The sequence below is a fragment of the Cricetulus griseus genome, chromosome 6, assembly GCF_003668045.3.
Source record: "Cricetulus griseus strain 17A/GY chromosome 6, alternate assembly CriGri-PICRH-1.0, whole genome shotgun sequence".
NCBI lineage: Eukaryota > Metazoa > Chordata > Mammalia > Rodentia > Cricetidae > Cricetulus > Cricetulus griseus.
Window position 1 is genome coordinate 97,779,972 of NC_048599.1, and position 17,317 is coordinate 97,797,288.

Consider the following 17,317-nt stretch of genomic DNA (forward strand, 5'->3'; position numbering starts at 1 on the left):
TCATTCCCACTTGAACGCTGCCTAAAGTTTGATTTTTTGACATGTTAAAAAATTAACTTTCTGTTTTTTGTTTGTCCCTGAAGGCCAGCTATGGGCACAAGGCCTCCAGTCCAATGCTTCAGTGGGACCTCCCTCATAGCTTCTTTGGTTGTTGCTTAATTGGTGTGAAGAAGGCTCAGAGCCAGGCTTTGAGTGCTCGGTCCCATATTTCCTGACATCTGCTCCCATGGCACCTGCCCATGAGGATCCCACCCCCTGCCCCCAACTGCCTGGAGCCCTCTGCTTCCACCATCTCCATGTTTGTCTTCTCTTTACCCAAGGCCCCTGCGCTGTGTCTCTACCTCTTCCATGGAACCCTCTCAGTGAGTTTTTCCTAGTCCAGTTATAAGGAATGTACTCTACTCCCTGTTCTTTCTATTTGCTACATTGTTTCATCTGGCACTCAAGTCTTCTGATATGTCACATGCTTGTCTTATTTATTGTGCTTATTGTCTGTTCCCCCCACTGGAATGCATGATCCCCAAAATAAAGTTTCCATTGTGTCTGATACTGTAACCCCAGTATGTAAGTCAAAGTGTGTACCTAATATACAGTATAGATGAGTGAGAACAGATACTCTCTGCTTAGTCATGGTGTGGCTGACTTAACTTCTGTCCACTACTGTTATGTCAGGGCTCTTCTTGATCCTGGCTACATTTATATCTCCTTTTTGATTAGGCTTCCTCAGATTGTTGTTTGATTGGACCAACTTTTTTGGACTGAAAAATTTCCCCCAGGTAATTTTTTTTTTTAAGTGTTACCTGCCTGCTCATCACACCCAGTAGAAATCAGTAATAGCTAGGGACCACACACATAGCCTAAGAATACTTCCTGGGGACACCCTTTCAGCAAGGGCTATGGGAACTAAAATTTCTCCAGGAATCCAGCTTTAGTGCTGGGGGTATCAGGGTTGCTTTGCAAATGTTCCAATGCTCCAGTAAAAATGCATTTACAACTCTGGTCTGCCTTACCTTGGTGAATTCTTCAGAGGCCCTAACATACCATGCATTGGGACATTCTTTTCATAAAAGGTGGTTTCCGGTGTTTGTTAGAAAACAAGATGAGTGTAAGAATTGACATCCTTTAAAATAATATTTAAAAGTAGCTTTAAGAAGCCCAAGGGAAATTGTATGGGGAAATGTGAAATTTAGAAACATTTTACTTAAAGTGATCTTCGGATTCTTTGTCCCTAACCTTGAATGTTCTTCTTGCACACTGCTATCTAGTTGGCAGGTGTTCTTAGAGCAGAACATCTAAAATGATATTTAAGAGGCACTAATGTAAAGATCTCCTCAGAGCTGCAAATGCAGTTTGGAGAAGATACGTTTTTACCATTGTGTCTATGGTAAAGACTTGAAAGATTTGGAAATAATTTTGCTTCTTTTTAGTTGATGATACCTTGTTTGATATAGTTGGATAGCACAGGGAGACAGCAAAGCATTCATGTGGTTTTGAAATGCCATCACTCACAGGCGACTTGGAGATTCTGTTTTGGGCACAATTTAAGAGGCACTCACTAGCTGGAGAAGGTGGGTGGACTGTGAATAAAGGGCACGTATTAGGGAGAACACACTGTGATTGCTGTTATCAAATGTTCCCACGGCTACACACAGAAGAACCTGGATGTTCTGTTCCCAGAAACAAACTGCAGTTCTAGATTCAGGTTTGTAGACACTTTGATTCGCTTCATTTCATATTTTATCATAATGACTTATAGTGCAATCATTGTTGTTGCTACTCCCTTTTTTGGGTAGTCATACTGGTAGTGTTTGTACTTGTCCAAGGTCACAGAGCTAGGAAATTATAGGTCTAGAGTCTGCCTACTCAGAATTAAACCAGGTGATGTTTCTACCAATACCATTGTTTACCCACTAAGTTTATAGAGACACACAGTTCAGTTCCACACAGCGGGCAGCAGGACCCTTCAGAAAAAAAAAAAAAATGACACTGTGTAGTGAGAGATGATCACTGGGAACTCAAGCAAGTGATGGATACTTGTTTTTAAGGATCTGGTAATCCCTCCCCTACACACACACACACACACACACACACACACACACACACACACACACTACAAATGCTAATACAGAACTAAAGGAACTCTGGACCTGAGGCCTACTCAACTGAAATGATGGAACTAAGCTCATTTTTCAGCCACTGAGAGCTGCAGCACCTTCAATCTGTGAATTCAGTCTGATATTTTTTCATTTGTTTTTGTTCATTTCTCTTGTCCCTTATCAAGTAACTAGAAGACATAGCATGTAATGGGTAGGTAGGTAAAGAGTGCATATAAAAGTCAGGTGGTGTTGTAAGTTACCAGGTGAATTCTTAGGCATGCTCTTGTGTTATTAGGATAAGCAAAGGGTGTTAGTGGTTTTAAAATGATAAGCAGAGAGTCCCACGTAAAAGAGGGAGGAAAAACAAATCACACTAGGGTGGCGATTTTGTTGTAGTTCCTCTTTTTAAATAGATTGATGCTTAGTACTTTTTTCTGTTGAATAGAAAAATGACTTAAGCTCAGCAGTTAAGAGAGAACTTTCCTCGTGTCATGCTCTCTGGGGAACGGCAAAATGAGCGAGGTCAAATCTCTGTCCTTTTAAGGATCACATGGTCCAGGGAAAAAAATTCACCAAAGAAAGAAATTTGAAAAGAAAGTGCTAAGGAAATCAGGGGCTCTATGAAAGCAAAGAGGAAAGAATGTCTAATTTAGTGTGTGGGGTAAGGATGTGGGCCGGTGAAAGGATGGCCTGTGAGACAGTACTGGGAAGAGGAAGCCATGGAGTTGTCTTTGGGGATGGTTAAATAAGGAAGAGATTTCAATTGGGAGGAACTATGGAAGCCCAGCCTCAGAGCTTATGGAAGCTGGGCCGTGTGTGGGTATGAATGGCACTTGAGTTGAAGAGGTAGAGGAATCAGTGTCTAAATGGGTTTGTCCACTGCTGGACTCAACCTCTGAGGATTTTAGGGGCAGAAGTGGCGTGCTGGGCTCTGTTTTTTTGGAGGGTTTGTTGGCAGTTACGTGGAACTCAAGCAGAAGTGAATCTAGAAAAGCCATGCTGGAGTGGCACTGTGAGTTCTACGGAAGGCCTGGAATTGGGACCATGTGGCCATTGTGGTTTTATGTGGATGACTCTTACGAATTGAATTCAGGAAATGACCTAAAAGTGACTTGTGCAATAAAATAAGAAAGAAGACTCTGAAGCAATCATCATCAGAAAGCCCGATTTGTGAATTTTGGATCATCCAATGGAAAGATCCCCCAGAGCCAAACAAAAGTCCCACCCAGCCCTTCCTCCCTGCAACCCTTTCCCCTCCAGCTTCCCACCTTGGGTACATGGGACCACAGGCACCCCAGGGGTCACGTTAGGCCAAGGGGGAATTCGGAGACTCAGGGAGGTGGATGAAGCTGGAGGAAGCAAACAAGGTGTCAGGGCCACTCCAACTCCAGCCACACTTCCTGACCCCAGGCCGGGGCTTCTTCCACCACCCACGAGGCCGGGCTCCTCCCGGTGGGGACCACAGGACGTCAATCCCAGGCGCCCCGCCCCCTTCCGTGCCGGGCGGGGTCTCCGCTCCTCCTCCACGGGCGCACGCGAGGTCGCGCGGACGGGCCGGCCGCGGGTGCCGGGAGGTGGCCGGGCCACCCGCGCCGCCGCCCCCAGCCTGACGCACGGAGGGCCGGACAGCGATTTGCCGCGGGCCCGCCGCCCGGGCCGCTCCGCCCCCGCCTCCCTCCCGCCTCGCCCAGCTCTCCGCCCGCCGCGCCGGCGTCCCCGCGTCGTCCCCAGCGCCCGCCAGCCCGGCCCGCGCCAGCCAGGTGAGTGCGGCCGCGGGGGCGCAGGCCATGCGGGACAGGGACGCGCGTGGCGCGGGCGGAGGCGGGCGCGGGCCTCCCTCCCATTCTACGCCGCCGGCCGGTCCGCGCCCGCCGCAGACAAAGCGCCCGAGGTGCGAGCCCCGCGGGCCCTCCCCGCTCCCGCTGCCTCGGCCTCTGCCGGCACCCGTCGCGCCCGAGTCCTGGCGGGGTCCCCGAGCCCCGAATCCAGCAACAGGTTTGAGTGTCAGCCTGGATTCACGGGGTCCCCTCCTTCCCCGCGTGCGGGCATCCCGGGCAAGCCCCTGCGTCTCCGCGTCCCGGCCCGCTCCTTTGTGTGCGCCGGTGGCCGCCGGTGCGGGACGCGGGCTGCAGGGCCCGAGCTCAGGGGTCGCCCGTAGGACTCGGCTTCCCCGGGGCCTGCGGGCGGGTCACAGCCCTCCAGCCCTAGAGGGCCACAAAGGGAGGCCCGAGGTACTTGGCCCGGGCGCGGAGGTAGTGTCCTCTAGAAGGAAGGAGAGCTGCAGTCTTCCTAGCTCTGGAGGGGATGGTGGGATTCACCCTGTCTGCGGCAGGGGAATGCAGACACTGACAACCCTGTGGCTCTCCCTGCTTTGACATCCTCTCACACATGGCCCTCACCCAGAGAAGTTGGGAGTGCTGCTGTGGGAATAACTAGACAGCTGCTGTTTGACAGGTCCTAGCTGTCTTCAGGTTTTGTCTGTATCCAGCATAACCCACCATGCCTGCCAGCAGTTTGACAAGCTCTCACATTAAAATTGCCACTCGGGGTACCCCCATGTTGGAAAATTCATGTGGTTTTCTTTGGTTCGATCAGTTTTATTTTCTTAGTGGGATGGATTTGCCCTCAACCCAGGAAGAAATCTCAATAAAGAACAGTTTATCTTTGTTTACAAACCTTGCGTCTTGTCACACCTCGCTGGTTTTATTGGTATGCTATTTTAGTATAACAATACTAAATAGAAGGAAAATATTATCCTTTTGCTTTAGGCAATAAAATACTTTCTTTGTTCTAGAACCAGGAAGCCCTTATACATAATACTTTTTGTGGATAGAACTTGGTGGCTGCCTTTACCCTATGACAACAACAACAAAAACTCCAAAGAAATTGCAGAGCATTTACACTTCTCTATTGATTTTATTTTTATATCCGAAATTCCAGGAAATCATTTTGCTGAATATGTATTCAGACATTCCAGATGAAAATTAACCTAAAAAACTGGCTCTACTCTATGCATTTAAAGAGTTTACCCACATTTTAACCACTGTGACTGAGCATTGGAATTGTCCATGGAAGAGAATAGGATGCAATGATGGACCAGGCAATCTCAAAGCAGAATGCAGAACATATAATGAGGACAGAAAAGTTGGGTCTACCTGGGTTTCAGTTGATTGGCAAGTGCCCAAAGGGATTTTAAGCAGGCACTCTTATTAATGATGTTTCCGAAAAAAAAAATCACATTTTGTTGTATGTATACATGGTCTATGAGGATTTCCACAGAATAAACACAGTCTATATAGTTGATTCTTTTTAAGGAATAAGATTGTAGCAGATTAATCTGATTACAGTTTCTTTGGAATAAGTTCACCTTATTAAAGACACCATTTGTGTGTAATATCTAATTTCAAAAAAGCTTTTTTTTTTAACTCATGCAGGCTAACAGGGGTAATTTTTTGGGGAAAGCAGGCCTTTAACTTAGTGTACTGGTTAGCTTTTGTCAACTGTACTGAAACTAGACTTACCCAGGAAGAGGGAATCTATCTCAATTAAGAAACTGCTTCTGCCAGATTGGCCTAGGTAAGTCTGTGGGGGTGTTTTCTTGATTAATGATTGATGTGGAAGGGCCCAGTCCACTGTGGACTGGTGCTGTTGCTGGTCTGGTGGTCTTGGCTTATATAATAAGAAGCAAACTGAGCAAGCCTTGGATGCCGAATTCCTCCATGGCCACTGCTTCAGTTCCTGCCCTGACTTCCTTGATGATGGACTGTAACTTAAGGTGAAGTAATCCTTTTCCCCTCCAAGCTGGCTTTGGTCAGTGTTGTGTCTCAGTAACAGAAACCTAATTAGAATAGGAGCGCAGGATACTTTTTAATAAAGGAGCGGACACTTGGATTTCTGTATAGCCTTGTTGGAGATATATTTCATGCCCTAGAATTCACTTTTACAGTGTACAGTTTTGTAGTGTTTGCATAGTCACAAGATTGTGTAAACATCACAGCCTGTTTTAGGCAAGCAATACTATTCCATGTGTCTGTAGATACACCTTTTCTGGACATGCCATAGGTGGAATTATGCACTATGTGGTCCTCAGTGCCTTTCGCTTGGCTTGTCATCAGTGTTCATATGATAGTATGTACCATTTTTATGGGAGAATACTATTCTATTGTATAGATATACCACAGTTTATTAATTCAGCTGATTCGTGTTTGGGTTACTTTCACTTTTTCTATTTTGTATAATGCTTCAGTGCATAGTCATTTTCAAATATTTTGTGGACATATATTCATTTCTCTTGTAACTATACTTTGTGGAATTTCTGGTCACATGGTGAGTACAGCATTTTGAAGAACCATTCCCATAGCTGCTGTATATTGCCATTTTCATCACCAACATATGAAGGTTCTCTTAATTTATTTTTGATGTGTAGGTGATGATATTCAGAGTTTTGAACATGCAGGCACTTTACCAGCTAAGCTACACCTCAATACTTGAGGGGTCCCCTTTTTCTGTATCTTCACTGATAACGTTTTTCTTTTTGATGAGTCCCTGTTGATCCTAATGGATACCAAATGATGTGGTTTTTATTTACATCTTTTAGGGATGGTTCGAGACAGGGTTTCTTTGCACTTTTAGAGCCTCTCCTGGAAGTCGCTCTGTAGACCAGGCTGGCCTTGAACTCAGAGAGATCTGCCTGCCTCTGTCTCACCTGCCTCTGTCTCTGAAGTAGTGGGATTAACGGCATGCAACACCATTGCCCAGCCACATTTTACCTTTTAAATATTTCTATTGTTATTTGTGTATTTTCTTTGGAGAAGTGGTTATAGTTTATATCTTCCCAGGTATATTTTTATGTTTGATCTCTAAATCATACTAGAAGGTAATTTTATGTAGTTTACTGGTAGGTGAAGAAAGATTCTATGATTTGCTTGTTTTTAAACTTTACAGTTAGTTAGACACAGCATCTGAATGTGAACTTCTGTCTTTTGACTTTACTTCCTACATTCTTCTACTTGGTGAGGCGTGCAGAAATTACATTTTGCTTGGTTAATGAATGACAAGGTTGGGGGAAAAAATTAAACCAGATGAAAGTACACAAATGTATGAACATACTGCTTTGTTACCAGATTTCACCCTGCTTTTAAAAATATTTTTTTTTCTCCCATCCTGATGGAGGAAGGCATGGCTTCCTACTTCAGGTGGGGAAACAGAATCACGGTGTATCTAGCATCTGCTTCTTCATGTCTATCTGATCCTAGAGCCCTGTGTTTATTCTCAGATATCCTATAAATTCAGTGGCTTCTATTTTCTCCTTAATTTATTCCTTCTAGGGCTAAAATAATTGAACAGTTTTATACAAAAATAATTATATTTCTCCGGGTTAAATTGGAATTAAATTTTGTTTTGGAGGGTGCAGTTTCACTTTGAAGTATTGGTTCTTATTCCAGTTATGCACCCCTTAAAATTCTAATGTGTGGAGGATTTCCCACTCCATAGAAGCTGAGTAGGGACCATAGAGTATTCATTCTTCATGACAAATCCATTGTGCAGTGTGCCATCTGACACATAAGCAGGGACTAACATCTGTCAAATAATTGAGTATAAATACATATATTAATTAGAAAACGATTTTTTTTAAAGTATAAGATTTAGAAAATCTGGCATGGATAAAAATGGAAGTTGAATTAAATCTCTCAGCACCATGTCTTACAGAAGTAACTGGCATGTTTAAGAACATGGTGACTAGTGTTCTTATTTTCCAACTTAACTCAGTAGACACATGCTGTAGTTGAACCCTGGGTGTCTGTTAAGTGAGTAAATGTGAGTGAATAAAAGAATTAGAGTTTGCTGTAGTAACTAGAGCAGCTCTAGGGAAGGAATATTTGGGCTCTGCTTTTATTTTATATTTTTATTTTTATCAGACATGGAACATTCTAATTATAAAAACTTAAAGAATAATGGGAATATAGAATAGAGCTGAATATCTCCCTTCCCTTTCTTGTCTTTTTACCCTCCTTTGCCCCTGCAGTCAGTCACTCCTGTCTCAAGCATCGTCTGTTAACACTGCCACTCACAAAATTTCTGGTCCTGTGTCTTTGCACTTGTGTGTGTGTAAACACATTTACATGACCCACTGTATACACACATACATAGCCATGCATTCTCAGGCAGCCTTTCTTTCACAGATCCATCATAGTACATGTAACTATGCTTTTCACTTGAATGTGTTAAGACTTCTGCATCTGTAGTCACAAATGATAAGTATAATAATTATGTTCCCTTTTCAGTTTGTCCTTGCCTGGTTTGGTGTGCAAATTAAGCATAGCCTTTAGAGATAAGTGGGACACTTTTCCTGTCTGTGCGCTGTCTTTTCAGTATGCGTTAGCTATCACCTGACACCTGTGGGGAATGGAGCACTCTGAGATGACCCTTCTGATTTCCCCCATTCTTTTTGGACTATCAGATTCCAGCACTTGCTTCCTGTTACACTTTATGAGTTCTCGAAGGTAGATGATTAACTAAGTCAGTGTATGGTGGGTCATAGTGGCTTTTCTCACAGAGCTTGAACGTAAGAGTCCTACATGCCTGTTTACTGGCTGTGCTTTATAGGTGGGTTTCTTACGCCTTCAAAATCCCACTGTCTTATCACACAGTTCAATAAAGTTTCTACTCACAGGGTCTGGAGTTCTCAAATGAGATAATGGGTCATATATGAGAAAGCCAAGTAATTGCCTGTAATAAAAAGTAAAAAGATTGGAGGCACAGTTTAGTCGGTGGAGTGCTTGCTTAACATGCTTTCTGCCCCTGGTTCAAGCCGCAGCACTACGTAAACCAGGAGGGGTAGCACATGCCTCTAATACCAACCCTTGGGAGGGAGAGGCATTAAGATCCCCAGTTCTGCCCTTGGCTGTAGAGGGAGTTTGAGGCTAGCCTGGCATACATGAAACTATTTCCCATGGGAAATGAAAAAACGGGGGACAGCTAGTAAGATTTCTTAGTGGGTGAAGTGGTTAATGCCAAGCCTGATGTCCCGAGTTTGATCCCTGAGACCTACCTGGTGTGAGGAGAACCAATTCCTACAAGTTATCTATGACCTCCACAAGTACACCTTAGCAGATGTTGCCCATCGCCTCCAAGAAAAAAAAAAATTAAAAGTTTTATAGTAATAAACTGTCGCATGCCTTTAGTGTAATTTGTTACTGTGGCTGTTATGATTATGCTTTAGCTTAGTAAGAACAGACTTAAGGGGATAGAATGATGGTGCTTGGCTGGCTTCCAGAGTTAGAAGGATTTATAAAAACTCCTAGGCTATTTAGGCTTCAATTTTGGCAGACAGTTCTTTCCAAACACTTGAGGCTTTTGAAGCAGACTAGTAGGGGAACACAATAGAGTTCACAGGCCTGGGTTAGCTTGTGTTATCTATTACCTGTTATCTATTTGGTTTCAGATACGTGAGAGCCTCATGTTGGTATTTGAATACTTTCTTTTGTCTTTTTTGTTTGTTTGTTTGTTTCTTTTTGGTCAGTTATTAGTGACCAACATTCAGGCTAGTTGGGTCAGTAAGATGAACTGTAGGCCCGAGTAAGAGTTGTAGTCTACATCACACTTGCTAACCATTGGTACCTTGGATATGTCACCTACCTGCTCAGATTCTTCTGAGGAAGAGAGTTGGTCTTTTCCCCACCTGTCATTTCTGACCCAGGTCTTATCATTTATTACAGCTGTCCCCTCTGGGGGTGGGGATACAGGGAGTTCGGTGTGGAATGTCCTGGCGACTGAAATACTGATGTACAAAAAGCCCATCCAGGGTCGAAGGAGACTACTTATTTATTAATGATTTCCATGAATAAAATACAGATAGAGGATTGTTAATGTGTCCTAATGTCTGTGCTTAGGAGTGGTCCTTTTCAATACTTTGTTTTGCTCATGATGGTTTTGCCTACATAATTTATTACTTAGTACTCATTCCATTTTCAGTTTTCCCAGGTGCGGGGTGGGGGGTGGTGGAGGGTAATAGGGTGGGGTGGGGCTGGGGACTGAGATAGAGGTCCTAAAAGGAATCACAGTGTTCCCTGACAGCAGGGTGTGTGTATGTGTGTGTTAAGACCTCGCTCGGCAGGACAATTCCTGACAGTTCAGGGTTTGCAGAAACTGCAACTTCTTGGAAGGAAGTCCAGAAGATCTGCATTAGAATTCCCATCTTCTCTAAACTCTCAGGGTCATTGAGAAGGGAGCCTGCTCTTGTCAGCTGGTTTGTAAAGAGCTATTGATTATATTCTTGAAAGATGGTAATATTGTTTTTCCTTTAATAGGGATTGCTAGAGCGTTTGCTTCTCTTTCAGTTTCATTGATTGGATATCTTGGCAAGCTTTGAGTTAGGGATATGCAAAACTAAAAATGGTATTGGAAGATCACAAATGAAATTGATGCTCAGTAATCCCACAGAAGGATTGAGAAACTCCATGGAGGCTTCAGCTAATGTCTACTTAGTGGGGGTGGAAATTGCAATGTTTAGGTTAGAGAGAACTTTTGCCAGCATGAGCTCAGATTGTATCCTGTAGACTTTCATTTACATTAAGTAAAGAATCATTGTCATCCTCATCATCCCCATTGTCCTGGTGGTGGTCATCATCAGATTCTTCTTGAACAAAAAACCACATTGGAACTATTGGTAGGGTTTAAAAGAGGTGGATCTTGTTTTCATAGAGCTTTTCATTTAATTGGGAGACGAGGAATGAAGACGCTAGGACAGGGCTTTCAAGCTTGTGTCTGTTCTTTGTAAAAATTAAATGTGTTGAATTGGGCTTTGGTAAAGTGTCAACAGTCTCCTGAGGAACACTGACAGGAACAATACCACACTTTGAAGATGTGACTGTGTATCTATCTTGGTTATTTCAAAGAGGTTGCTTTGCTTTATGTAATGAGATAAGTCCCCTTTAAGAATTGTTCTATGTGGACTGGATGTCTAAACTCTTATGCTGGTTTGAAAGCCAAGGCTGATTTGAAACCCACCTCAACCCAAGGTGGCCTAGTAGGTCTTAATGTTGGACTACTTCTAGCCTTCGTCTCAGCACCAGCCCTGGTTCTTTGCTTTGCCTTTGTATAAAATTCTTAAGACCTTAGTTCATTTCAGAGTAGAATGAGGTATAAATACATACATCTGAACTCCATGGAGGAGCACATGAAGGCAGACAGACTTACAAAGCAGGGACCAGATATGGTGAATAGGTATTGTTTCGTGGGCCAGTGTGGTGGCAGCAGCTGGATTTAGTGTGGGAAAGCTACTGTGATCACTGAGCAGGCAGGTTTGTTGTCATGGGTGGGAGTCCTGACAGCATGAGCATTGGTACTTGCTGTTCCTGGTGTAGATAAGATACACAGCATCTAAAAAGCACAATAGGTGGGTGGCTTTTAAGTTTAGATTTTTCGGGGAGAGAGGCCAGTTTGAAGATGAAACTGACAATGTGCTAGATTGGCAAGCAGCCCCACCCAGCTAGGATCCAAGTACATTTAAGAAGTGATGTTGGTGGGAAAGTCTCAATAGATAGTGGAGGAAAGTGCAGAGTTTCTTTTAATATCTGATTTTGATTTCTAATCTCTCCCATTCCCTACCTTATTTTTGCAGTTTGTCTTAGTCCCCAGGTCCTTTTTATTATAAAAAGTTAATTGTGTTTTGAATAGGTAATACATGCTTACATTTCAGTTTATAAGAGGCAAGCAAACGTGTAGAAGACTTACTTTTATTCTTCTTCCTTGGATACTTTCCTTTGTGAAGTGGCCAGTCTTAGGTACATGTTCCTTCCAGAAGTATCTGTTCTATACATACGTACTTTCTTATCCTTTTGACATAAAAGACACCTCAGTCCCTTTGCCCACGCTGTCTTCCAGGACTGTGTGTACACTGTCTGAACTGTGACTTCTTTTTGTCTCATGCCAGTACATGAAGAGCTTTGTTTTCCTCCCCGTTACTCCCTCCCTTCTCTTGTCTTACTTGTCCTCTCCCCTCCCCTCTTCCTCTCTCTCTCCCCTTCCTCTTCCTCTCTCAGTTCCCTTCTCTTGCTGTTTTCTTTTGAAACAAGGTCTCCTGTATCCCAGGCTTGTCTGAAACTCTTTGTAGCTTAAGATGACATTAAATTCTTAGTCTCCCTGCCTTCACTCCCAAGGACCAAGGTTAAGGGTATGAACCACTGCACTTGGATTATGTATTTATTTTTTGAGACAGGCTTTGCCATGTTGCCCAGGCTGCCTTTGAGCTACACTGGGTCCTCCCTTAGCGTCTTCTTTTAGTGCATGCATGTGTGTTTGGTGCTGGTGCTAGAGCTCAGCATCTTATGCAGGACAAGCATGTGCCTTGCCTCTCGTGGGTGAGTGATCTGACATTGAGCCTACCCCAGCCTCTTGCTCTGAAATAGTTCTAGATGCATTATACAAGGTACCCCTCTTGTGTACCTCACCTAGTTTCAGTTTCCTGACTTTATCTTAGAATGGCAGATTAGTCAAAACCAAAACAATGTTGATATGTGACTGGTGACTAAACGCCAGGCTTTATTTGGACATAATCTGTTTTCTTATTTACTGTCCCTTTTCTGTTACAGGACCCCTTAGAATACTATATTGCATTACTACACTTCTCTTGGTTCTGCCTTGTGTTTTTGGATGACCCTAAGTTTTGAGAAATATCAGTGAAATATTCTATTAGAATACCTGAGAACGTGTGTGTGTGTGTGTGTGTGTGTGTGTGTGTGTGTGTGTGTGTATTTATGTTACTTTCCTCATGATCACAGCAGTGCCATGGGTATGTTTTCAACACATCTTGGTATTTCTAAAGTTAAGCATACCACTTATTGTATGTAACCCTGCCATGCAACAGACACTAAGGTGATTTATAAGTTATAATGGTTAAGGCTACCCTGCAGTGTGATCTTGGGTTTCTTTTCTCTGGCACCCACCTTTAAGAGTTGTGGGAGGATTAAGTAAGAAGATGTGTGAGGATCCTAGGAAACATCTGGTGTGATTCTAATACTGGATGCCTGCTTATTCTTATTAAAATGTTACTGTTTTGGTTGTTAGATTAATGTGGTAATCATCCCTTTTTTTGTTATTTCACAGATAATGGAGAGGAAGGAATATGTCAGAGCATTTCTAGAAACTGGATCTTAGGTCTCTAGTAGTTACTATTCTAGGTTCTTTAAAGGAGCGGAGCTGAGAGAATGAAGAAAGGCATTCCAAGGGATTTGTTAGGTTGTTTTACAGGATGCAGTCTGGGCAACCCAGCAGTGACATGCCTCTGGACATGACACTGGATGACTAAGCAGTTCCAATCTAGCATTCAAAGCCTGATAGATTTCTGGATGGAGAGCTACTGGTCTTCAGTCTGTTAGAATCCCAAAGAAGTTGGGTCTAATATGTGGGAGGAACGACACAGCAATTGGATAGATGAACTTACCATCAAGAGTGAGACCGAGCAGGCAAAAAGCAGTTTCCTTTTTTCATGTTCTTCTACCTGGGCTGCCACTAGGATGTGCTGCCTAGGGTTAGGTTGGGTCTTCTTGCTTTGCATAATCTGGTTAAGAAAATCCCTTATAGCATTGTCAAGGTGGCTTTGTGTTGTACTTGACTCTAGATATGGTCAAGTAGACAACCAATATTAGCTATTAAGAGATTCTTGGTAATTGCAGTTTTAGTCTTTGGAGATATTGCTGAAGAATTTCTCTCCATGTAGTTTGCATATTGAGCAGGGATATCTGAGAAGAGTGGTGTTACATTGTTAATTTCATAACCAAATTATTTGATTTTTGTTTATCCCTTGGAAATTTCTTTTGTTATGAATTTATTTTGATATCTCTTCAAAGTAAGGTACTTAAGTGTTTAGGATTTGTTTATGCTTATAATCCTAGCACTTGGGAGACGGAGGCAGGAGGATCACCAGTGAGTTCAAGGGAAGCCAGAGAGGCATAGTGAGTTATAGGCTAGCCTGGACTATACAGTGAGACCTTATCTCAGACAAGCAATCAAGCAAGCAAAAGCTTTGATTTGGATATTGCCTGTTCAGAACTCTTTTGTTCTCTGTTAGTTGGGAAGTGATGGAACACTGTTGAGGTGAGGAATAGCTTGGGAAAGACTAAAACACTGTAGTTGCAGGGCAGACCAGCTGAGCATTGAAATTCCAAATTGCTGACCTCCTGAACAGCTTGGTGACTTGGGATGCTTGAAGTTTTAGGAGGAGTGGCCCTTTGCAGCTTTGTAATTGACCAAGAAGGAAGCTGCCAAGAGAGGGCTGGAAACACAGTTGGTGGTTACATAAAGCTCAAAACACATCAGTCTGGGCATAATTTATAACATGCAGATTTATTTTGAATAATAATCAGGCATGAAATAAAAGCAATTTGCATATTCAAACATGATTAGCAGTAACAGCAACTTTTAGAAGTTTTCCTTTTCTGTTGTGTTCTCTAGCAAGTCTGACCACTGCCAGTCAGCAGTTGTGTCGCATACCTTCTCTTTCTGCCCAGCCATGTTCCATTGCTTTCCTCCCCTTCTTCCCATTGCTTTAAAACAAGAGCTGAGTCTGCTTTCCCCAGCTTGCTGTAGTTTGGGTACCTTTGCTTTTGTTTTCTTCTCCAGTTCTGGGCATTCTGGGTAAAGTTTGCATCTAACATATCTGTCAAAGGCCCATATGTCAGAAGCTGGAGCCCAGCTTGGTGTATTGCCAGGTGGTGGAAACCTTAAGTATTGGGTGGTGGGTTCTTTGGGTCATTGGAGGCAAGCCCTAAAGGGATCTGGGGACCCTCTTTTTATGAGGGGAATATATTTACTCTGTGTGCCTGCCATAAAGCACCACCCCACTGTGCTCCAGCAGTGGGCTACAACCTCCAGAGCTAACACAGAACGAGCATTTTTCCTGACGAGTTGGTGTCTGTGCTGTTTGTTAGATGGGTGGCTGGTTACCTCTCAGCTGGATGGAGTCAGCATGATCAGTCCTTTGCTTTTTCTGTCTTTGCCTCTTGTGTTGGACTCTGTGAGGCAGGTCTAGCACATATGTGTACCCCTTCCTAATCCTCACAGGATGGACATGCCAGCACTCTAGAACACATTATTGGCACTTAGGTGATGGTGTAGTTAGAGACATGGTCACCATGCTGAGGAGAGGAAAGGGGTGTAAACCAGGAAGGCAGTAAACACTTCAGTGGAATCTGAGTCTGTTCTGAAGCCCAATGGACACAGCCAACAGAAACATCTCTCTTGCCTTCAGCAAGCCTGGCTGGATTCAAAAGTCTGAATTTCTCTTAGTAGCTTTTAAATACAGTTCAGTCCTGCTTAAGTCTTTTTGTCTTAATTTGAAAGGACAGACTACAGACTACTGGGGACTGGTGATTCCATCTACACAGATGCCCTGGAGCACTTAGGAGTGAGCTTTAAGGCAGCTGAGGAGACAAGTGCAGATTTCACAAATGTTGGTGGGGCTTGGATTGTCTTTATCCAGACAAGAGCTCCTCGCTTACTGTCTCCCTGTGTGGGAAAGGTTCTAAGCCCCTTCGGGATCAGGGTTTGTAGCAAGAAGGAAGCTACCATCAGTGCTTTGTGATTTAGGGTTTTATCCCATTTACATCCTAAATACGAGAACTGCCAGGGTAGAAACAGGGCTGGAGGGTGTGACAGGCCCTAGGGCAGCTGAGTTAAGTAAGCTGATGGGAGCACTCGGTTCTGCTTTGCACACAGTCTCTGTTACAGTGCCCTTTGAGTGAGACTGTTTTTGTACCTTGGGACTATTCAAGCTCAGCAGTTAGTCATATCTTACTGTGAGTCATCTAAGCAGATATTTGTTTTTTTTTTCTTCCCTAATACTTCCTTGAGATCAGATATTTTAGAAAAAAGAATGCTGGTAGGAGAGAAACTTTTATAATTTCCATCTGTTTTTGTCTGTTCAGGCCGCTATTTATATCTAATTTGTTTGTTCAGGTTATATTCTGGGTGTGTTATAAGCAATGTGGGTTTATCTTGGATACTTCTAAAGGTAGGAAAGTCCGAGATAAAGGCAATATCACGTTTGGTGTCAGATGTAGTTCTTAGATGGCCATCTTGTCCTGGCCTTGCCTGGAGGAAGGCAGGAAGGGGCTTTTTGGGATCTCTGTTGTTTTTGTAACAAGGGGGATTGAACTCAGGGTCTTACATATGCAAGGGCAGGTGCTGTATGTCTGAACTGCATCCTTGGTCCTCTTTGTTTTTTAAAATGTGAGACAGTCTCAGTATGTTGCCTAGGCTGGCCTTGAGCTTGATTTTCAGCCCAAATAGGCATTGAATTTGAGGTCTTCCTGTCTTTGCTTCCTCTGTGGCTAGCTGTAGGTCATATGATTTGGACATCCCTCTCAGGAGGGTGCTACTGCTGTCTTCAGGACCTAGTCAGTACAAGAGGCCCATCACCCAAGACCCTCACTTTGAGGGTTAGGACTTTTTAGGGACATAAGCACATCTGTTGTGTAGACTCCTGCCAGGCACTGCAGTTGCTTTGGTGATATTTGGGTGCCCAGCACAGGCTGATGAGGGGAAGTATTGGTAACACCCCCCTATGTATGTTCATTACTGTGTCTTGTGATTCAGTGATTCAAGTAATCGAAGAACTGAAATGGCAGTGCTGACAATTGAACTCAGGGCCTTGTGCATGAAAATCTGTGTTCTGCCACTTAATGGCACTCCTAACACCTCAATTAAACCCAAGGGAAGGGAGGGAAGACAAAAACCCCTCATCTTATTCTATTCAATTATAAATAATGCCTACTTAAACAGCAAGAAATATGTGCTCAAATGGAACTTACTAATGGGAGCCCAGTTCTTATATCATACAGAAGCTCAGTGTTGGATCGAGGCCAACTGTGGTGTAGGTTCACAGTGAATTTTACCTTTACCCCTTTCCATCTTCCTGATAATTATTTAAAAACTGCTCCTTGGTTTTGAAATGGTTGAAAATGTATTTGCCTTTCATCTTTGTTCCTGATTTCTAGCTTGATTACATTGTGATCAGAGAATACATTCAGTCTGATTTTAGTTGCTTTATGTTTAGGGAGGCTTTGTTTTATTACCTGGGGTCATCTTGGGATGTGATCCATGGATATTTTGAAAGATATGAAGAAAGGTGCATTCTGCTATTCCATAAATGTTGACCAGGGATTGTTGGTCGATCTGAGGCTATTGTTCTATATTGTTTTTATGAACTTTTGAGGGACCGG

The 17,317-nt window shown here is 43.3% G+C and overlaps 1 protein-coding gene across 2 annotated transcripts in view; it reads left to right on the forward strand.

Annotated features, from left to right (window-relative positions):
• Positions 1 to 3,352: 3,352 nt before the first annotated feature.
• Sestd1 (SEC14 and spectrin domain containing 1) overlaps positions 3,353 to 17,317 on the forward strand; it is a 101,841-nt gene continuing 87,876 nt past the window's right edge. For both annotated transcript variants that reach the window (XM_027420094.2, XM_027420095.2), the window contains exon 1: positions 3,353 to 3,856. The gene's annotated coding sequence lies outside the window, so the exon portion shown is untranslated. The remainder of the gene's footprint in view (positions 3,857 to 17,317) is intronic.